At 40.8% G+C, this 24,182-nt stretch overlaps 1 long non-coding RNA gene across 1 annotated transcript in view; it reads right to left on the bottom strand.

Annotated features, from left to right (window-relative positions):
- The window catches only part of LOC138957024 (uncharacterized), a 121,712-nt gene extending 99,902 nt beyond the window's left edge, over nucleotides 1-21,810 (bottom strand). Inside the window, exon 1 of the long non-coding RNA XR_011452910.1 lies at nucleotides 20,813-21,810. This is a non-coding gene — a long non-coding RNA (uncharacterized lncRNA). The remainder of the gene's footprint in view (nucleotides 1-20,812) is intronic.
- Nucleotides 21,811-24,182: the final 2,372 nt, after the last annotated feature.

Genomic DNA, 24,182 nt, shown 5'->3' with positions numbered 1-24,182 from the left:
GGCATTTATACTTGTCTCGTCATGAAGCGAATTTTTCAACCTCAGTTATAAACGACTACATGAATGTTAGTGCCAAGGGTTGTACATCAATACTTCAGAGGGGAAATGGGGTATTTAGTGTGGAGTTACGAGATAAGAAAAGCCGAATGCAAAAGTTTGTGTCAGTCGGCAACTGCGCTCACAAAAACGGCTGTTCCGTTTTACTCCCCTGTTTGTACTACATCTTTCGACTTTGGGCATTTTGTGGTGTTTAGGGACAGAAAATAATTGGTTTAGTCCTGTTTCATAGGGAAGTTAGCAGAAAAGGGTATGCTATCGACATTTGTAAAGCTGAAAAACATTTCCGAGAAGAATTTCAAGTCGTCAGTGAAACATCGTGTGGTACAGATGGGTAAACCGGAACCATGCGTCTTTGTTATTGCCAATATGCTTTTGGATATTGGCAAAAATGGCCGACTTCCGTAGCAATATACTTTGATGATCGGAAGAGACCATCCAATCACAGCCCCCGAATTCCCGCACGTGTCCATAAGAATAGCTATATATATGGTTCATCATTGAAGCAGTAAGTTGTAGCATTACTCATCGGATTTGTTTCTCCAAAATGTATATTACACCGTGGCGAGAGACTTTTCCCAGTTCATACACATTGTAATAGGTTCATCATTCAAGCGGTCTATATTATTCACCGGAGTTAAGGTCTATATCAGCATCAGTATAACACCGTGGGATATCTGCTGGTGACACATGTTAGGCCCTTCAAACGAAAGCACAAACCCCGGCCGGCGTCGACACATGCACGTGCCTTGCCCGTGCGCCACGTGGCTCGCGCAGTCAGCTATTAATAGCCAACCATTACGTCGACTATGGATCGACCAATCGAAACGTTCCATGTATGCAAATGTTGTCAGTTTCCACGAGATGTCGTCCAACGAACGGACCTGCTCGTGAAGATGTCCGTTTCATTAAGAAGGAGGGAGAATCCCAGGTAAGTTGACCAATTCTTTTGGGGGCATTGGGTACTGGCGAGTGTAAAACATGATGTTTCCCTACGAAATGCAGGTAAAATAGCTGCAAGCAGCCGCTTCGCGAAATGTAGGTCTCCATTTTGTGATCGAATTCCTTGTTTGACAACAGCTGTTTGAGGTATATGTATTCAATTAGTAGTTTATTGTTTTACGACTAATGAGTACTATGAAGAGACAGCCAACATAACTTGAGCGACATTTACCAAAATATAGGCTTTGCTGAAATGGGTATTTGACACCCGTATTTTGTCCCGAAAACAATACTGACACATTTGTGCATCAGACCGGGCTTAGCCTTAACGGGGGTGAAATACTGCTGGAACTTTTTTTATGCAGCGCTCTTTTTATTTTGGATAACATTTGATATATTACACGTCAGTAGCGGTTGCTATCACACTTAAACCGGGTGATATCTCTGTTTTCCATCTGTTCGATATTTTCTGGACACTGATTGATGCTGGGTGTAATTGCAACCTGGCGTGCTACCTAGGGTTGAGTCATTGGCAGGCGGCAACATACATGCCGTTCAATGTCGCATAAATGCCGGTTAATGTCATTGTTTTCTGAAGTTCAGATTTGCTACAGTCTTAAGGGTTATCGGCTAGAGAATTCAAGTTAACCAGAAATGTCCGGTATTTTACATGTTTGTTTTGTGTGTGTGTGTGTGTTGTTTTATGCAAAAATACTGGAAAAGAACATTTTAACCGGTCCCTGCTACCGGCTGCGATTGCAGTTGTGATTTCAATATAAAAACAAGTCGCGTAAGGCGAAAATACAATATTTAGTCAAGTAGCTGTCGAACTCACAGAATGAAACTGAACGCAACGCAACGCAGCAAGACCGTATACTCGTAGCATCGTCACTCCACCGCCCGTGGCAAAGGCAGTGCCCGTGGAATTGACAAGAAGAGCGGGGTATTCGTTGCGCTAAGAAGGATAGCACGCTTTTCTGTACCTCTCTTCGTTTTAACTTTCTGAGCGTGTTTTTAATCCAAACATATCATATCTATATATTTTTGGAATCAGGAACCGTCAAGGAATAAGATGAAAGTGTTTTTGAATTGATTTTGAAAAAAAAAATGATAATAATTTGTATATATTTAATTTTTAGAGCTTGTTTTTAATCCGAATATAACATATTTATATGTTTTTGGAATCAGAAAATGATGGAGAATAAGTTAAACGTAAATTTGGATCGTTTTATACATTTTTATTTTTTTTACAATTTTCCGATTTTTAATGACCAAAGTCATAACTTAATTTTTAAGCCACCGAGCTGAAATGCAATACCGAACCCCGGGCTTTGTCGAAGATTACTTGACCAAAATTTCAACCAATTTGGTTGAAAAATGAGGGCGTGACAGTGCCGCCTCAACTTTCACGAAAAGCCGTATATGACGTCATCAAAGACATTTATCAAAAAAATGAAAAAAACGTTCGGGGATTTCATACCCAGGAACTCTCATGTCAAATTTCATAAAGATCGCTCTACACACACACACAGACACACAGACACACACACGCACATACACCACGACCCTCGTTTCGATTCCCCCTCGATGTTAAAATATTTAGTCAAAACTTGACTAAATATAATGAGAAGAAGAGAAAATAAAGCTGACATCTTAGTTTGACTGGTTGCTTATTTCCAAATTACCGGTTTTGTCTTGTTCAATTTTACCTAATATTGCCATGCGAAGCACCTAACGCAATCACGACAAGGTACAGTGTCAAGTAAACATCGTTCCCTTGCACAAACTGCGACCGGAAAGCGCACGTGGTCTTGGCGGCAACAAAATCGAACATTATTTATGCCCGGACATATGTTTGATCAAATATATAATGGCAACCTGAAGGGTTTAGACCGTATTCAGTCGACAGATGTCCAAATGCGGTCGAATAGTGAAAATATAACACGGACCTATCCCGGTGTAACACGAAATTTTTACTCCACGAAAAATGTACTCCGGAGTAAAAATTTCGTACGAAATTCTTACTTCGAGTAAAATGTTCGTACGAGAAAAAAAACTCCTCAAAGCACGAAAAAATTACTCCCTCCACGAAATGTTTACTCCCCATTTTTTTTTACTTCTAGTAAAAAATATCGTACGCGAAAATGGGATGCGGGCGAAGGGATAATGCCAAAATTGGCATCTCGCGCAAACGAATGTCGCGCTAGCCTCCCTCCACCCCTTCCACCACCAAGACTAACAGGGGACAAGGGAGTCAAAATTCCGTACACCTGGCATGGGAAGTTAAATTGCTCGTGTTAGAGTGAAGTAATTTATTCGTTTTTTATTCGTCAGGGGAGTAACATTTGTGTACGAAATGTTAACTCGGAACTCACCTGTCGTGGGGAGTAATTTTCTCGTGTAATGGGGGAGTGCTTTTTTCGTAAAGGGAGTAACATTTTCGTACGAAAATTTTACTCCGGAGTAAAAATCTCGTGGGAGTAATTTTCTCGTGTTACACCGGCCATACCTTTTTGAAACATGTACCGTTTTTTCAAGGAGAGACTCAAAATACCCATTTAAAATGCAAAATTTCAACAGCATCCAACGGCATCTAGGGGTCAAATCAACCCCCACCAGACCACCCTCTCTCCCTCTCCCCGCCTGGCCAGCCCCTGTACTCATAGGCATGCCTCCTTTACGAAGTCCCTCCCGCTCATCCAATAAATACATACCTGCTCTTCTTCAGCCAGTGCAAGCACCGATAAAAGACGCCACAGCATCGCATATTCCAAACTGTATAGAAATTATCATGCTGCAACACAGTTTACTTTACTTACCCTACACTGAAGCGAAAACTGTGATGCATTACACATACTATCGTAGATTTTACAATCAAAACTAACACATTATTTATGCCCGAAGATATGACTGATCAAATATCATACCATATTGTGGAATTCTTTCAATGAAGCATACGTACGTGTTGTACCAGTTTTTACGTATTCATTCCAAGATTAGATGGTTTCAAAAAGAAATTTTGTTTGCCTCTTCGCTACTTTAATTAATTGCCAGAATGTTGCGTTGCCAGCTCACGGAAGTCTAATTCAGGCTTCTTTGATTGGTTTTTAAAATGCGGATCTTTTTTTTTATTTGGACTAAACAGCGTATAAACCTTCACACAATTTTTTTTTTTCATTTCTTTTTAGTGTAGAATGGGTTGGGGTGGGGGGAGGGGGGAGGGTGTGTAAAATGACGTCCTACTAGAGCATAACGGTTTATGTCGATTCCGCACATACCAGGTGGTCGAGATAAAAATATATCTGACTCCAAACCAAAATGAAAATCTGTCCGTTCGATACGAGAAAATTGTCAACGTTACTCCGTTTTTGTTGGATTTGGCGTTCGTTACTCGGAAATGAAATCTCTCTTTTAATGTATTATCAATTTTGCACCCACACACACACACCGTGCACACACACACACACACACACACACACACACACACACACACACACACACACACCACGCGCTCGCACACGCACACACACACACACATCACACACACACGCATGCACGCACACACACACACACGCATGCACGCACACACACACTCACACACACACACACACACACACACACACACACACACACACACACACACAGCGGAATCTAATTCTGTTTACTAAAAAAATAACCTTCATATATAAGCTATTTATAACTGAAAGACAAAGCTTTAGAGTCCCTGAGTCATGTCAGCAGATGTGTCCGATCCTGCTTTCCTTCCTTGGACTTCCTACTGATCGAGAGCCTTGTAAACTACTGATGTCACTTTCTACAAGTTGCTGTAAAACAATAAAAGCATACGAACCACCCACCCCATCTTTAAGCTACTTTCCCACCCCCCTTGTGCTCCTTAACATTCAGATCCAATCGCTCCTCGAACACCCCACCTACCCTTCCCCACCCCACCCACCTTCACCGTCCCTACCCTCCTCCACTCTCACCACACCCGGGATCCCCCTTCCTTCCCTTTACCGCCCCCCCCCCCCCCACCCCAACACATACACACATTTCTTATGAACTTCATGACCTACACTTTGAATTGTTTGTTGTAGGAAGCGATGGGCGGTGTCTTTGTTTCGACAGATGTGTATCTGAATGTTTTATACTAGACGGCTCCCTCCCCCACCCCCCTCTGCCCCCCTCCCCCTCCACCGTCGATTCACCAACAAGACTTTTAAAGGAGATCCAGATTTTTAACAAGATTTAACGTTATCTGTGAGAAACGTTATGAGAATAAGATTTGAAGTAACAAGTGCGAACAATACAGATAGACTTTTTGCTTAACCTTATTCGCTTTAAATGATTGCAATAGACTCAGATGTAAATAGTTTCAAACACAAAGACCACCATGAAAACGGAGAAAGAGGAAGCAAGATCGAATCGGTCGCGAATAGTCAGGTAAGTTGAAAGGACATGGAAATCCAACAATTACCCAACAAACAAACCATTCGACAGATGTGCCCACTTCCCCTCCCCCCCCCCCCTCGCCCCCTGTCTCCCCTAGTACCCACCCCAACCCATCCCTACCCACCCGCTGTGTCTATAGTTGGTAGACACGTGTATCGATTGAGAGCTCTCTGCGCTTGCGCAGCTGTTGCCGTGAAACTGACAGGCCGGTTTTCATAAATCATTACTTCCTATTATTGAATCTCTGGCTGCATCTCTTTTTTTTGGTCTCAGGCTCTTCTGTCCCGTCTGTTGTTCAAGTGCACTATACTGTCGGGGTTTTGTGTCGGTTGTGGTGTGTCCGTGTTCAGGGTTTGTTCTTTAAGTCGCTTTTTTTAACGTTTTTGGGATCATTGTATAGAGCATGTTTTTAACGGTGTTCGAGCTTAAAAAACAAGAAAAGTAGCCTGTATTATTGAAACGATTAGTTTATGACAATACACAACGCTACGTTCACAGGGGTTCTCAGTTGTTCGAGCTGTATAGCTTTTATCGGTGGTCGCCGGTGAATTCCGGTTTTGTGCCGGTTGAGATATGTGACCCTCCACCACGAAATGAGTCGCATGTCACCTCGCGCGGTTCTGCGCTAGGCTTAATATAAGTCCGGGGAGTGTGTGATAACAGTGGGAGGATCGCCTTTGTCACAGGCTTATAACTCAAACAGTTTTCGCTCTTTTCTAAAACGGTTTTCACCACTGGATATCTCTAGAGCATAAAAAACTATTTAGGAAAATGTAAAAATATGAAAATCATGCAAAGGTGACATGTGACTCATTCCGTGGTGGAGGGTCACATATGCCAACAGCGGGAGTACAATTAACATCCGGCCACACCGCCGGTTAATACTTTGTTTGACACTTATTGTTCTTTTATAGGAACAGGTACACTGTACGTGATTGCTGCATTCTTGGCTTGGCTTGATTGCTTGGTGCGACATACTGCCCGGGGTTTTTTTTGTGAGAGGGGAATTGAGTACTTGTAAAGAAATAACGGGTTGAAAGATGGCTGCCATGCCAAGATCATTGAGTGTTTATTCCTAAAACTAGATAACAATAAAGATGTACTCACCAGAAAACAGCAACAAGAATACAAAAAACAAGAACCGGTTTTGACTTATCGTTTTCGTCAGCACAATGTAGCCGTCTCTTGTTCCATGTTTTATTCCTAAAGTTTAGTACGTGTGTCCAACCAGGCAATTAAGCAAGCAAGCAAGCAAACAGTTAATCAACCCAGAGCAAACTTAACGCCGTTTTAAGCTTAATGTATGTTTTTGCGACTAATTCAAAAGACAACCTGCTGTGGCATGTGACGTCAGCCTATATATTGGAAAGGACCTACATCACTTTTAGAGATTAGAATTCCGTTTATGGAGGATACCTCCCTAATCACCCCCCCCCCCTCCCTCCCAGCACCACCCAACACAAAGATTATTATACTGTTTTCCATTGATTTAAACATTACTTTACCATTAACATAAGCATCGAGTGATTATGTACGTCGCATGTGGTCGTGCACAGATGTTTGGGGGCATTTTGTGTGTGTTTTGATTCCCAACATCTTCGTTCGTTCCTTCGTGCTTTTCTTCCTGTATCCTTCCTTTATCCTCGCTTCCTTGCTTCCTCGCTTCCTAGCTTCCTGAACAAAAACACCTAAAAATATGCATGTTAGCATAATTATTTTGAGTATGATAATTAAGCAACCGCAGACACAAAGTGAGTTAACATTCAAATCACTACACGGGCCAGCTTTCGCAAACACACACATTCTCAAATAACACAGATAACAGCTGTAAGCACAACACACACAGGCCGCTGACAGCTGTAATAACAACACAAACAGGCCAACCTTAGATTATGATCAATAGAATAACGTCAAACAAAACGGAATGAATGGCACACAAAGGCATGATCAATACCTTAGATTATGATCAATAGAATAACGTCAAACAAAACGGAATGAATGGCACACAAAGGCATGATCAATACCACCGATACATTCAAAGTTTGACAATTGCATTGATAATGTGGCAGTCGGCGACAGTGGATATTGTTTTCTTTTCAGTGAAGCTTCATACATTGTTGTTGAAATTAAATGTTGAACACCAGTAATATCGTTCAACAAAATTGCCCACAAGTGTCCGCGATGTTTAAATCATTGCAGTGAGAGGACAGCACGTTTCGCCATGCAGTCCGGACTGACGATCTAACAGCGAACGACAAGAAGAAGAAAATAACCATTGCAATGTACCCCCAATGTCGTTGCGTTACTGCACTTGATGTGTTTGTTAATACAATACAAATATCCAGCTGTTTAAACAGTTGTATACTTGACATATGCAGACCAACGAAATATACCAGCCGGTAGATATAATATGATTGCCGGTATTTTCAGATTGTTACCGGTAATATACCGGGAATGTTTGTTTCGCGCGATACTGGTAACAAACATTCGAACGTCATTTGATTATTTACCACGGTTGTTTCAAAGTGCACAACTGCATATCTGGGGCATGTTTGACATTTCACACGTTAACTTTGTCTCTTCTTTTTTCTCTTCGCTATAAATTATGTCTTTTTACATTTAGTCAAGTTTTGACTTAATATTTTAACATAGAGGGGGAATCGAGACGAGGGTCGTGGTGTGTGTGTGTGTGTGTGTGTGTGTGTGTGTGTGTGTGTGTGTGTGTGTGTGTGTGTGTGTGTGTGTGTGTGTGTGTGTGTGCGTGTGTGTGTGTGTGTGTGTGTGTGTGTGTGTGTGTAGAGCGATTCAGAGTAAACTACTGGACCGATCTTTATGAAATTTTACATGAGAGTTCCTGGGTATGATATCCCCAGACGTTTTTTTCTTCTTTTTTTCGATAAATGTCTTTTATGACGTCATATCCGGCTTTTTGTAAAAGTTGAGGCGGCATTGTCACACCTTCATTTTTCAATCAAATTGATTGAAATTGTGGCCAAGCAATCTTCGACGAAGGCCAGACTTCGGTATTGCATTTCAGCATGGAGGCTTAACAATTAATTAATGACTTTGGTCATTAAAAATCTGAAAATTGTAATTAAAATTATTTTTTTTATAAAACTATCCAAAATTACTTTTATTTTATTTTTTTATCATGTTTTGATTCCAAAAACATATAAATATGTTATATTCGGATTAAAAACAAGCTCTGAAAATTAAAAATATAAAAATTATGATTAAAATTAAATTTCCGAAATCGTTTTAAAAACAATTTCATCTTATTCCTTGTCGGTTCCTGATTCCAAAAACATATAGATATGATATGTTTGGATTAAAAACACGCTCAGAAAGTTAAAACGAAGAGAGGTACAGTAAAGCGTGCTATGCAGCACAGCGCAACCGCTACCGCACTAAACAGGCTCGTCACTTTCACTGCCTTTTGCACTAGCGGCGGACTACGGTCATTGTGAAAAAATGCAGTGCGTTCAGTTTCATTCTGTGAGTTCCACAGCTTGACTAAATGTAGTAATTTCGCCTTACGCGACTTGTTTCTTCTTCTTGTTTCTCTTTTGTGGAGTTCTTTTTATTTAAAACATTTTTTTTTAACATGACTGTATAGACTTTACATTACATTACATCACATAGACACGGGGACAACACACACGGCGGGGTGGGGGTGGGGGGTGGTCATGGCTTGGTGGTCGCAGTATCAAAAATATGCAAAGGAAAAAGAACCTAAGAGTTACATCAAAACATGCATATACAAGCGCCAATCCTTGATAACCGGCCAAAGGCCGAGCGGAAGCTGAAGGCGGCGCCTGACACGTGTGAAGGCAAGTTTTGTCTGTTTTCTAGGTATTGTTTGATTTATGTCGGGATTTAAGGTAAGCTACTGATTCAGCGATGACTAAATTTGTTTCTCGATGCATAAAAAGTCAGGGAGCGGTTGATATTTGCCCGTAAATAGCCTTCAAAGCTGAAAATGTCGGCGATCGAGCACCGGAAATGGCTGTATGATGGGTTTTGCATGTAGAAATGTGCTTTATTTCACCAAATCAGCTCGTATTTGGTATGGGTATGGGATTCTAGAGGACGAAGGAGTCATAAGAGGTGCAAAGAAGTGCTATTTGGGAGTAGAATAAATCTTCCGAGCCAGTAGACAAGAGAAGGTCATATTTGAGAGATGCGCGTAGGCGGAGCTTTCCGACAAGCGAATGATACAGCAGATTAATCATTCGTTTTGATCAGAAACATAGTCTCTAGTTTTTATGAATGAGTTTTTTTAATTAAAACAATCACGAGAACTCTCTCGCTTACCCTAAGACATGTGGCGAGAGGTCCTTCGCCTATCAAGCCCCTGTGACCTGGAATAGATTACCACTGCCTCTCAGACACACAGATTCTCTCACTACATTCAAGACAAATCTCAAAACACACCTCTTTCAGCGCAAGTGATTTCCCCCCCAGCATCTCCCCACCCACCCCATCCCGCCCCACCTCACCCCCTACCTAGCGCCTAAAATAACGTGTATATATTTTCTGCGCTTTGTGTCAGCACTGTTTGTGTGTGTGTAAATAGTACCGTTGACACGTTTTTATATAGAAGCCTACTGTGGTTCTTGTGCTTAGGCTGTGTATTGGACTGTCATTGTATGCCTGCATTATTAGTTGTCAGTAATTATTACATGTGCTGATTGTTCTATTTGCCTGCGCGCGTATAGTATGTTGGTTATGTTTGGTCATAGTTTGTTTGTTTATGTTTGGTCGTTATCTTGCCTGTGCGTGTATTGTATGTTTGGTCGCTTTCTTTTTTCTGTGCATGTATAGTTTGTTGGTTATGTTTGGTCGGTTTCTTTGCCTGTGCGTGTATAGTATGCTTGGTCGATGTATGTATTGTAAAGCGCTAAGAGTAGACATTTTTCTAGAATAGCGCTATAAAAGTTTGCATTATTATTATTATTACCCTTAAATCTGTATCCTTGTAAAATAAAGTTCTCTCTCTCTCATAGTTTCTTTTTGGCCTGTTGATAACACATGGTACCCGGGGGGGGGGGGGGTGAGTGAGCGCAAAGGCAGTTGATGGCGATGCCATTTGATGTCTGATTCGATCGCGGGGATGCATCGGCCGTAGTTTGGGGGGGGGGGGGGGGGGGGGGGGGGGGTAGCAGCAGATGTTGCCGGGAAGCATCGATTTGCGCTCTGTGTCTCTGCCCGTGTTTGGGGAGGGGGTGGGGGTGGTGGAGCTATCAGCGGATGCCCCTTCATGTCTACTCACCTGTGAGGGGGAGGGATGTGCCACGGCAAGGATTTGTACGCCTTGAAAGAAAGGGTGAGAGGGCAGCCGCGGACTCTGCCGCTGGTAACTTTGCCGGCCAGCCGACTAAAGAGGAAACTCTCCAAAGTGATCTATGGCAGCATAGTGGCACCAAAAGTAAAATTACTCATTTCATTGATGTCTTATACAAGCACATGTTAAGACAAGCAATTGTAATATACCTGTGAGTCTTAGTAATATCCACATATTATACATCTTCTAATATCTCCAGAAGTTACAAATATCTGTGATAATATAAATGTACTAGAATGAATACCCACTTCGCCGGGTAGCCGGCTTCGCCGGGAAGAAGTACTTAGAGCCGTACGCCGGCTTCGCCGGGTCCGAACAATGGACCCGCCAAGCTTAGGTCCCTCCCAGATTCGTGGAATGGGAACAGCACGAAAATGATTCAGTGGCCATAATGCCATTCCTGAGCATATCGAGTCCCATCCTTGTCGACGAATGTAACCGTGTTTAATCACCTTTGGAGGCGAACTTCACTCAAACAGGACTGAGCAAGTTAGAGCTTATCTCTAAGCCCTTTTGAACTGTTATGGCTTCTCAAAGGAAGGCCAGTACATAACATTACACAAAAGCCGCCAGACCACATCACAAACAGAACTGAACAATGCACAGGTGTTGCTCACGTAGACACACACACACACACACACACACGCACACACACAAACACAGAGAAGCCGTATCTATAGAGAGATAGATGACAGTGTATTTTTCGCGTGGCTATAAATTGATTCGACCTTTGCACTTTTACAGGGAGGATAATTTACGGGTCCAATTTACGTTCTGGACACTGCGGTGACCTTCTAAAAATAGTAACAGAACGCCGGGAATATCCGAAGATGCCCCCTTCATATTGTAGTGCACCACACGAAGGAAGGGAGGTACACGCTGAAAACATGGAGAAGATGAGAAGATAAGGAAGAGTTACTTATAATGGTGAAATGAACACAAAAACCAAATTCGGTTCAGCGCTGCGCGCTGAGAGCACGTGTTGAAATATCTCATCGATGATATTGTGTCCGGGGTGTAGCTGAATACGGTGTCCAAATTTGAAAAAGATCCACCGAGAACTTTGGCTTTGGTGTGTCGGTATGGGGGCCCGGGTAGCTGAGGTGGAACCAAAATAGCTGAGGTGGAACCAAAATCGGTTCAGCGCTGCGCGCTGAGAGCACGTGTTGAAATATCGACCAGGTTGTGTCCTGTACCGGGTCTACCTGAATATGCCCACCAAATTTGAAGCAGATCCATCGAGAACTTTGGCCGTGCATCGCGAACTCACACACAGACAGACACACACACAGACACACAGACAGACACAAGTCGTATATATATATATAGATGTGCATTTCCTGTAGCCGTTTCTGTTTCTTTTTAGATCATGCAGAAAAATGTTTTTTACAAGGAGCAAGATCCAAGAAAACCACCGGCAAATGCACCCTGGTGCATTCTCTGTAGTCAGGCAAACCTGACGCCCACAAGAAGTGGACCTACATGTTTGAAAAAACAACACTTTTGTGGGTTGAATTAGATCCTTTTTGCTGCAGTTATAGAAGTAAATATTCCTTTTGGAAATTCCTTTTCTAACCCTAATAACGTTTTAAGACACCCTGGTTCTGTACACACCACGGGTTCACCTTGGTAGTGCACTTGCCTTATATGTCTCTTTAGATTGTTGCCATAGGCGAACGATTTGCCACAATTGTGGCATATGGCCGGAGCAGTGGATCCGGATGGACCTGGCACAGGTGCATCTACTTCTTCCTCCACCTCCTCTGCCACAAGAACCATTTCTTCGTCTTCAGACTGCATCTGTTGAAACAGATGCTCCAAACCCATTAGAATGAGTGTGTGTGGGTATGTATGTATGGGTGTGTATGTGTGTGTATGTGTGTGTGTGCGTGCGTGTGTGTGTGTGTGTGTGTGTGTGTGTGTGTGTGTGAGTGTGGGTGTACACGAGAGACAGCTATTTGACTTAGTGTGTGTGCCGTTATCTAAGGGCAACAGGGTACGTGTGCTTCTAAGTTGATCACTATTCACATTGACAATGATGCACAGAACCGTTTTGCTGCACTGAACAGATGTACGCTTTTCTGAAATTGTCAAATTCAAGCTGATTTGGTGAAATAAAGCACATTTCTACTTGCGAAACCCATCGAACAGCCATTAGGCTAAGCGAGAGAGTTCTCGTGATTGTTTTAATTAAAAAAAAACATTCATAAAAACTAGAGACTATGTTTCTGATCAAAACGAATGATTAATCTGCTGTATCATTCGCTTGTCGGAAAGCTCCGCCTACGCGCATCTCTCAAATATGATCTTCTCTTGTCGACTGGCTCGGAAGATTTATTCTACTCCCAAATAGCACTTCTTTGCACCTCTTATGACTCTTTCGTCCTCTAGAATCCCGTACCCATACCAAATACGAGCTGATTTGGTGAAATAAAGCACATTTCTACTTGCAAAACCCATCGAACAGCCATTACCGGCTTTGAAGGCTATTTACGGGCAAATATCAACCGCTCCCTGACTTTTTATGCATCGAGAAACAAATATAGTCATCGCTGAATCAGTAGCTTATCTTGAATCCCGACATAAATCAAACAATACCTAGAAAACAGACAAAACTTGCCTTCACACGTGTCAGGCGCCGCCTTCGGCTTCCGCTCGGCCTTTGACCGGTTATCCCCCGTGAAGGAGAGGGAGCGAACATTGACTACAGATCTCAGACGACAGCTTATACTGCGTGTCGCTTTCAATTCACACCTGGCACTTTATTCTGTGTTGACTGAAAGGCTACAATGACGGCGTTTGAACTGTTCTCTCTGCGCTCTGCCCTCACTTGCAACAAACACCACTCTCTCTGACACTTCAAATGCATTGACTCCGGTCAAAACTTCTAAATAAGCGGTTGTGAATGAAAAGCTTTTAAGTGAGCATTGAACATTAGGGTGTACACAAAACCAGGACTATTGCCTTTGATTTGTTTGCATCCAGAGGAACAGCGAATTAGGAGTGACAAACAGATTGGGATTGTTGAGGGGAAGATAGGGGGTGGGGGTAGGGGGGGGGGGGGGGAGGCGACCAAGAGAGTGACTACAAATGGGGTTGTATGATATGCTTTTGTGTACTCATTATGACATGGGTTTTTATAGACTTCTGTACATATGAAACGTTGTGCAGTTTAACCCAGTCTGTTTGCGTTTGAAGGTTGTGTTTCATTATGCGCTGTTTTTCAGGTTTTACAAATAATAAGCTGGCTGACCTGTTTTAGTTGCTTCTAAGTTTGCATCGCTCCAGACACATTGTACAGGCGACAAAGTGAATTTTTTTTAAAGGATCTGTTGGGAAGGAACTTGATGCCAAATAGTTAAGTGTATGACAGAGGGAGCAACAAAATATTGCTTGTTAAACAATGCACGAATGTAGTCTAACACTGAATTTGTCATCGCATCAATTAATGCGTTACTGAAAGGTTTCTCTCTCTCTCTCTCTCTCTCTCTCTCTCTCTCTCTCTCTCTCTCTCTCTCTCTCTCTCTCTCTCTCTCTCTCTCTCTCTCTCTCTCTCTCACACACACACACACACATTTGATACATTTATAAAACGAGGAGTAAAACATTAACAACAGTTTTGCGAATTTAATTTAACACTGAATTTGGCATTAGTCTGTGATGCGGACGGATAAACAATAACATCAGACAATGAGCAGGGACAGGCTTAAGGGAGGGAAAGGTTTACTTGACAACCGAGGAGTGCATGAGGCCTAGCTGGTGTGTTATTTGTTTTAATCTGACCGTCCCTTTATTTAATCCTACATGGCTATCCGCGACCCATGCAAGTTCGTTTTGTTTCTCAGTTGCCATGGCATTCTCCATGCTTAAAACAAGTTCGTTTTGTTTCCCAGTTTCCATGGCATTCTCCATGCTTAAAACTAGTTTCGTTTGGGTCTATTACAATCACAATGAAGTCGGTTCTAAAGTGCTATTTGCTTTTCTCCTTAGTTACTTAAATCTTGTTAAAAAATCTTCATCACCTTTAAACAAGTTATAACTCTTGTGGGGGGTGGCGGGGCGGGCCGGGGGGGGGGGGGCGGGGCGGGGCGGGGCGGGAGAGGTTGAGGGATGAAAGGAGGTGGGGGGGAAGGGGGTTGAGGACAACCAGGCGGACATCCTACAGCGTCAGAGGGTTAGTAGAGAGACAAATTTGCTATTAAAATGTCGGAAGATTTTAAGTAGAGGTAATTAAGATACTTTCCGGAAGAAATGTGGGTTTTTATGGATACAAATAATCTGCTTGCAACTGAGTAGTGTTCAGAAACATGGAAACCCTTCCCCTTAATCAAATCTTTTCAGAAGACATTGACCAACCCGACCGCCTAACACGCTGCCCCACAAAAAAAGAAACAAAAGCACAAAAGGCAAGACCCGTCTGGTCTTCATTGTCATGGTCAGAGAACAAGATACCATGATCACAACACAGCGAGAGTAGCTCCAATGTTTTTTTTTTTTTTTTTTTTTTAACATTTTATTTCCTTTATATACACATAAACACAGCATAGCATACATCATACACAAAGCGCATACACACGTACATACCTAGACAAGACGCAGACATAGACAGTAGGGTGGGATGTTGAAAAGACAGGGGATATGGAAGGGGGGGGAGAACTGAGGTTGTGGGGGGGGAGGGGGGGGGGGGGTTGTAACTGAGGTTGGGGGAGGGGAGGGGGGTAGGTGGGGGCGGTGGTCACAATTTAGCCTCCGAGTATACATGGGGTTTAATTATCGGCATAAAAGTATTGTATAACCTGTTATGAGTAAATGGGTCAGGGGGTATCACATTCAAAAATGTTCATACGAAATCAATCAATACAATTATCCTATAGCATCAATGAAAAAAGTGTCTATATAAACACCACTCTTTTTCAAATTTACCATAATAATTATTTACACTAGCATTATACTTTTCGATCAAAAACCTTTGTTTAGCAATTTTCACAAAAACATTTAGTGTTGGGACTGTCTTATTTAATTTGGCTCCAAATATACTTTGTTTGGCAAGGAGAATAAACAAATCAAAAACAGCATCCGTATGAAAGTTGTCTAAATACCCTAAAATGACTAGCTCTTTTGACAAATTCAAATTACTGCAATGTGTGAAATTTTGACATAACCATTCTGTGAAATCAGACCAGAAAAGCTTAACTCTTGTGCACTCCCAAAACAAATGTTCTAAGGTTTCCTCTTCCTGTGTACAAAAGCTACATAGTGATGTGTCAGAAATTTTCATCAAAAATAACAGGCGTTGAGTGGGAAAAATTCTATGCAGTATTCTATATTGGAACCACCTTAGGTATGTGTCTTGTGTAGTTCGCCTTATTGTCAGAAATACCTTTCCAACATTTACATCAAAATTCAATAAATTAGCCCATTTTTCCATGCACTGTAGATTGCCATCATTTTTCACAAGATGGGTATATATATGTTTTGCTCCACCTTTAGCTATTTGTTTCCATACAACATCATCACCAATATGAAAAACATTGTTTAAAACTGCATCTAACTTTAGTCTTTTATGAAAATTCTTAACTGAGCGCATAACGCCCTCGAAAAAGACAAAATTCAGTTGTAAATTTGGATGTTTCAATTTAAAATCGTTATATGACAAAAACCCATCGGCTCTCATCAAGTGACCGACTGTAATAATGCCGTTTTCCATCCAATTCCTGTTAAAAATAACCTTTTTATCTATGCAAATATGTACATTATAATACAGACGCTCTGAAGCAAAATCACTCAAGGAGATGGGGACACATTTGCATGCAAAATGTTTATAATGTTTGAAAACATCTCTCCAGAAAGGATTCTGAACTCTTTGCATCAATATGTTTCCAAACTCACCTCCTCTTTTGTGAATGTTATGTACAAGTGGACACAGAGCTTTCAGAAGTTTAGTTACTTTTCCTTCACTACAAAGGACTCGCTGTAACCATGATATCTTCAGAGCTGACAAAAAGCATTTCAAATCCACCATTTTAAGCCCCCCCTCTTCAAACGACTGATATGCTGTTGTTCTCTTTATTCTATCTTTCTTACCATTCCATAGAAATGAAAAAAATAACCTATTCAAATCAAACAAAAACTTATCATCAGGGTCAGGTAAACTCATAAACAGATGAGTTAACTTAGACAGCGCCAAACTCTTAATAACTGTTATTTTTCCAAAGGGTGTTAAATTTCTTCTGGACCAGGACCTGAACAAATTCTCAATTTCTACCAATTTATGTTCATAATTAAGGGGTATAATGTCATCTAAGTTGACTGAAAAAACAATGCCAAGAACTTTAAATGTTACAGGGTTCCAACTGAGCATAAGTTCCGGCATAAATTTAATATTACAATTTGTATGTGAGCCTATCCAGACTGCCGTAGTTTTCTCATAGTTCATTTTCAGACCGGATATAGAGGCAAATTGCTTCAAAACGTTCATACATGCACAAAATGATTGTTTTGAACCATCCAGAAACAGGGCGGTGTCATCTGCAAACTGGGATATTAATATTTCATCATCTGCCACCTTTATACCTTTTATCTCTGTACTCTGGCGGATCATAATGGACAGAAATTCGGCACATATTAGATATAAATAAGGTGACAATGGATCTCCTTGTCTGGTACCTCTTTGTACATCAAACCAACTGGAATATTTACCATTCACAGAAACACATGATCTAATATTATTATAAAAAGTGAAAATCCATCTTTTAATGTCATCACCGAAGTTGAATTTGCACAAACATTTATCAATGAAGGACCAAGAAACGCTGTCGAAAGCTTTTTCAAAGTCAATGCACATCAAGAGGCCACGTATGTTATGCTTATTCACATAAAATAGAGTATCATATAATAACCTTATGTTTTGGCCAATGTACCTTCCTTTAATAAAGCCTGTCTGATCTTCATGGATCAAGTTTGGTAACACAGACTTTAACCGTTCAGCAATACAGGATGAAGCAATCTTATAAACTACATTCAACAGTGTAATGGGTCGCCAATTTTTCAAAAAACTTTTATCCTTTCCATCCTTTGGTATACAGGTAATAACTCCCTGTCTCTGGGTGATAGACATCTCTCCCTTTTCAAAGCTACAATTCAGGGATCTCAGGAGAAAGGAACAGAGATCTTTAAAAAAGAACTTAAAAAACTCAGCTGAATACCCATCTGAACCAGGACTTTTGTCGTTATTTAACCGTTTTATAACTGCCATAATTTCTTGCATGGTAATTTTCCCTTCCAAACAATCTCTTTCTTCATTGGAGAGTGCTGGGTGTTCTAAGTTTTATATATATGTATTCAAGATTAGAATAGTCCCTCTCTGGGCGAGGGCTGGTTGAAAAGAAGCTCGTTTATATTGCTTATGCCACAACCCTCGTAAAATAAAATTTGATTTGATTTGATTTGATTTGAAGTTTTCATCAATCGATTCATTTACCAAATTTGTGTCTCTTGTGGAATACAATTCTTCATAAAAACACTTGACCTCATTACATATAAGGTCACTATCATGTATAACCCCGTTCTCAGTCTGTACAAAACACATTGCTTTCTGCACATAATTCCTTTTTTCCAGGTTACAAAAATAATTGGTATTCTTCTCACCATCACAAATCCACCTGGCACGTGATCTCACAATAATACCATCAACTCGCTTCTGCCGCACCTCACACAAATCTCGCTTCTTCTCTTCTAACAACTGTACATTACTCTCGTTCACTTGATTCTCCAAACATACAATCTCAGCAAGAATTTTTCTTTCTTTCATATCACTTTCTCTCTTTATATGTGAGGCATAGGAAATACGTTTACCTCTTATCTCCAACAAAATCATTTCACAAAATAATTCATCATCAATCATCACAACCAAATCTTCATCCTCAATCAAGTGTATATAATTATTATGTCTTTCATAAACAGGTACAGCATACTGTATTTTCAAATCTAGAATGACCTGTTTAACCAATCCAACAAATGTTAAATCTTTTAATAGTGAGTTATTAAACTTCCATAGTGGTCGGTGTCTTTTTACAATGTCAGTATTAAAACATAAAGATACAGGTGAATGATCCGAATTATAGCGGGGCGGGGCGGGAGAGGTTGAGGGATGAAAGGAGGTGGGGGGGGGGGGGCGGGGCGGACAATCAGGAGGACATCCTACAGCATCAGAGGGTTAGTAGAGAGACACATTTGCTTTTAAAATGTCGGAAGATTTTAAGTAGAGGTAATTAAGATACTTTCCGGAAGAAATGTGGGTTTTTATGGATACAAATAATCTGCTTGCAACTGAGTAGTGTTCAGAAACATGGAAACCCTTCCCCTTAATCAAATCTTTTCAGAAGACATTGACCAACCCGACCGCCTAACACGCTGCCCCACAAAAAAAGAAACAAAAGCACAAAAGGCAAGACCCGTCTGGTCTTCATTGTCATGGCCAGAGAACGAGGGAGATACCATGATCACAACACAGCGAGAGTAGCTCCAATGTTAACAGTGCTCTGGTCTTCATTGTCATGGCCAGAGAACAAGATACCATGATCACAACACAGCGAGAGTAGCTCCAATGTTAACAGTGCTCTGGTCTTCATTGTCATGGCCAGAGAACAAGATACCATGATCACAACACAGCGAGAGTAGCTCCAATGTTAACAGTGCTCTGGTCTTCATTGTCATGGCCAGAGAACAAGATACCATGATCACAACACAGCGAGAGTAGCTCCAATGTTAACAGCGCTCTGGTCTTCATTGTCATGGTCAGAGAACAAGATACCATGATCACAACACAGCGAGAGTAGCTCCAATGTTAACAACGCTCTGGTCTTCATTGTCATGGCCAGAAAACGAGGGAGATATCATGATCACAACACAGCGAGAGTAGCTCCAATGTTAACAGTGCTCTGGTCTTCATTCTCATGGTCAGAGAACAAGATACCATGATCACAACACAGCGAGAGTAGCTCCAATGTTAACAGCGTTCTGGTCTTCATTGTCATGGCCAGAGAACAAGATACCATGATCACAACACAGCGAGAGTAGCTCCAATGTTAACAATGCTCTGGTCTTCATTGTCATGGCCAGAGAACGAGGGAGATACCATGATCACAACACAGCGAGAGTAGCTCCAATGTTAACAGTGCTCTGGTCTTCATTGTCATGGTCAGAGAACAAGATACCATGATCACAACACAGCGAGAGTAGCTCCAATGTTAACAGCGCTCTGGTCTTCATTGTCATGGTCAGAGAACAAGATACCATGGTCACAACACAGCGAGAGTAGCTCCAATGTTAACAGCGCTGTGGTCTTCATTGTCATGGTCAGAGAACAAGATACCATGATCACAACACAGCGAGAGTAGCTCCAATGTTAACAGCGCTCTGGTCTTCATTGTCATGGTCAGAGAACAAGATACCATGGTCACAACACAGCGAGAGTAGCTCCAATGTTAACAGCGCTCTGGTCTTCATTGTCATGGTCAGAGAACAATATACCATGATCACAACACAGCGAGAGTAGCTCCAATGTTAACAGCGCTCTGGTCTTCATTGTCATGGTCAGAGAACAAGATACCATGGTCACAACACAGCGAGAGTAGCTCCAATGTTAACAGCGCTCTGGTCTTCATTGTCATGGTCAGAGAACAAGATACCATGGTCACAACACAGCGAGAGTAGCTCCAATGTTAACAGCGCTCTGGTCTTCATTGTCATGGTCAGAGAACAAGATACCATGATCACAACACAGCAAGAGTAGCTCCAATGTTAACAGCGCTCTGGTCTTCATTGTCATGGTCAGAGAACAAGATACCATGATCACAACACAGCGAGAGTAGCTCCAATGTTAACAGCGCTCTGGTCTTCATTGTCATGGTCAGAGAACAAGATACCATGGTCACAACACAGCGAGAGTAGCTCCAATGTTAACAGCGCTCTGGTCTTCATTGTCATGGTCAGAGAACAAAATACCATGGTCACAACAAGAGAAAGGGGGAATGTACGTTCTGGCTCACCGATTCCGACAGACCCTAAATATTAACGCAAAATAGGCTTCTGGACTAAACTTTTACTAAAATGAAACATGCGACAAAATCAGAAAAATACTGCATAAATCCATACAAAAAAAATACAGTAAAGTAAGGTTGTTTTGAACCAATGCCGGGTCTGTCGGAATCGGTAACCCAGAACGTACATTCCCCCTTTCTCTTATACAACATTCTTAAGCTCAATACGCTCTCTCATTTACAAACTTTACTTCATGTGTTCTTTCACTGTTAGAATTATATCTGATACATGCAATGTGACTGTCTAAACGAATAGTTAACTCTTTACAAGTGATTCTATTTTTACTTTTTCTTCCCGTCCTATTTGAATCCCCTTTTTTAAAAACTGCTTTTTCAGATCTTCTATATCGAGTGGCTTGTTATATTCAGCTCGTGTTTTTGTTTGAATACTTGCTTTCTTACTTTTGTAGTCATCAAAGTCTGTTTGTATCTGTTTGAATTCTTCGTCAGAAACTTTTGAATCTTCAAGTGCTTTACTGATAGACAGTTTTAGGCTAGACAATTTTGATGATGCAAGAGTGGAAATGGATTCGTGTTTTTCAAGCTTTTTCACAATTTTTTTCATTATAGCTGATGCTATAAATGATAAACCACCAACTGCTGCTGCGACACCGCCTAGGATTAGAGAAACTGGAGTCCCTACTCCGGTAGCTAACAGAATTTTTCCCGTTACACCTGCAGCTGATGCAAGGATAGTAGAACCAGTGCTGGCATTAGAAAGGCTGTTGTAAGTTGTTGAGTACTTACGTCTAGCGCGAGAATATTTTTCTAATTCATCTTCTAGTTGTTTTTGTATATTACTAATGTGTGCCAGTCTGAATTGTTGACTTTCTGCTGCACTTTCATCAATATTAGGATAAAGCTTCACACTGCTAGTCATCTTTTTAATGCAAAATATAAAATATTTATCTTAATTCTCACTGGCCAGTGTTTCTGCTAAGCTTTGAAGCTGTTCATTGCTTAACACCTTATCTGTATAGTAGAAAGCAATCAAATCAAGATAAGTAAGATTAATACTTCTTATTTCTGTTAAATTATTTATATCTGCGTTAACAACAACATTTTGGTTTGACGTCTGTTTTTTTATTGTGTTAGAATCCTTTTGAACAGCAATAAATACTCTGACTTCTTCAACATTTAATGGTCTCCAGTTGAGATTTATTCCTCTCATTAGAACAGTGTTTGTGGTTTCTTCCCTTTTCCTGACAACTATATCAAATATCATAGTTGCATTCTGCCCTATTGGAAGCTTGGGTATAAAATCGACAATGGTGTCAGCGTCCTTTTCAACACTTTGTTTTCTGTGAATGAGATAGTTGTTCTTATGGAAAGGTTTAACTGCAACTTCTCCCCTGCTGTTAAACGCAGGAACAAGGCTAACAATTAGTGGTTTAGCATTGATTGACTTACGGAATGTGTCGTCTTTTCCAACAAGAGTGTATGGACTCACAAATTCAAACTTCATTTCCCAGTCAATCTTTTTTATAACAGGACTAAGTACCCATTTTTTATTCTGATGTTTCCACATGTAGAATGTGTCATCGACAATTGGATCAGGTACATTAACATCACGGATTTGACCTAGTTTGAGGAATCTTGGTTTCTTTTCATCGTCGATTTCCTTTCTCTTGTAATGACCAGTGTCTGTAAACTCGAATGCATACACTGCACCAACTTCAGCATTGCTCTCAAAGTCGATAGCGTCTGCTAAATCTTTCAACTCTATAGTTGAACATGCAACAGGATAAGCTATTGTAGGTCCACTCGACATTTTAATACTCAATATTTTATGGAACTATTTCCAATGTAATGTTAAACAAACAATCAACTGGTTGTCCACTTTGATTTTTCAGATCAATGTGTAGGAATTCATGACACCCTTCCTCCAAGTCCTTGAACTGAAGTGTCTTAAATGTTGGCACGTGCATTTTACAAAAAGAGGCATCACTCGGTGGAAGAATCCTAAGCAGATCAGAACGCTGATCATTAAACAGATTATAGGATGTGTTAAGCTCTCTCATGTGAACAAACAGTACACTGTTAACATCCATGTCAATGGGACGTGTTCCCTTGTATATTTTTGTAATTCCAAGCATATCAAGGAGTTTGGTTGGAAAGTAAACGTTTACTTCTCTAGTTTTGGGCAAAGTAAGAGTAGCAATGAGACTTGCATGATTTAAACTCGCTGTAATACCTACTGGAGCAAACAATTCTTTCTCTAAAGTGCAGAAGTCATAGTAACCATCTTCTACAGAATGTGTTTTACCATTAATTCTAACCCAGTTGTTATTCTTTTTTTTACTGATATTATACCAAGTAACCTTGTACATAATTTCATGCAGTGCAACTTTCATTCCTCCATTTTGATTGTTGATAGGGTTTGCAAGTTTAACTGGCACACCAGTCTTCACATTTGTTAGTGTGATAAACATTTTTTATTCAACAACAAAAATGATTCAGTATAAATTCAACAAAGACGTTAAATACAAAACTGGACCATATTACAATCCAAAGACTATTTCTTTCCATGAGTTGGACTTTGCTGTAACAGAAACAGAATCCATTCGCGTTAAAGTGCCTGACCCATTCCATTCTTACCTAAATCCCCCAATCAAAAATGATAGTGTTCCAAAGATGTGGAACTCTCACCCAATTCAGTTCTATCAGAATCAGTTAAACTTTGCAATATTCTGTGCAACCACAGGATGTGGAGTGTCCTATGCAGACCACATGAATAATTCAAACTTACTGACAAAGTGTGTGTACACATTTCACGTTTACTATCAGTGCAGGAGAATCTTGTCTGAACTTCAGGCACCAATGCCGCATGAAAAGAGCTGGAACCCATTCAACAATAGGATAAACATGAAAGTGTATGAGCGTCTCTGCAATGAATTCAATATAGATTTTAAGACCGACTTTAGGCAAAAGCAAGACAAAAACCATGGCATGGGAACACTATATTTATGGGGTGTCCACAGGAGGTATAATTTTGATTACTGGCCAGGTCATACATCTTTTTCTTCAAATGTGCAGGTACAGTTAGGATCAATAGAACAAGAGCACCACAATGCATGGACTACTTTTATATTAGACACCGGCAAAGGTTTCACTGGATCAGGTGTTGAAAGGATCAATGAATCTATCCGAACATATACGTGGTGCTTGCTAGGCTCGCAGGCACAGACACGATCAAACATAATGAGAACAAGCACAGGGTTTGGTGCACAGAAACAGTTGTTATCAAATTTAGAAGATGTCATAAACTCTGCAGTTGATCTGCCTTC

This window comes from Littorina saxatilis, unplaced genomic scaffold (genome assembly GCF_037325665.1).
Source record: "Littorina saxatilis isolate snail1 unplaced genomic scaffold, US_GU_Lsax_2.0 scaffold_343, whole genome shotgun sequence".
NCBI classification, from domain to species: Eukaryota; Metazoa; Mollusca; class Gastropoda; order Littorinimorpha; family Littorinidae; genus Littorina; species Littorina saxatilis.
The sequence above is the reverse complement of the archived record's forward strand: the minus strand, read 5'-3'. Positions and strand labels throughout refer to the sequence as shown.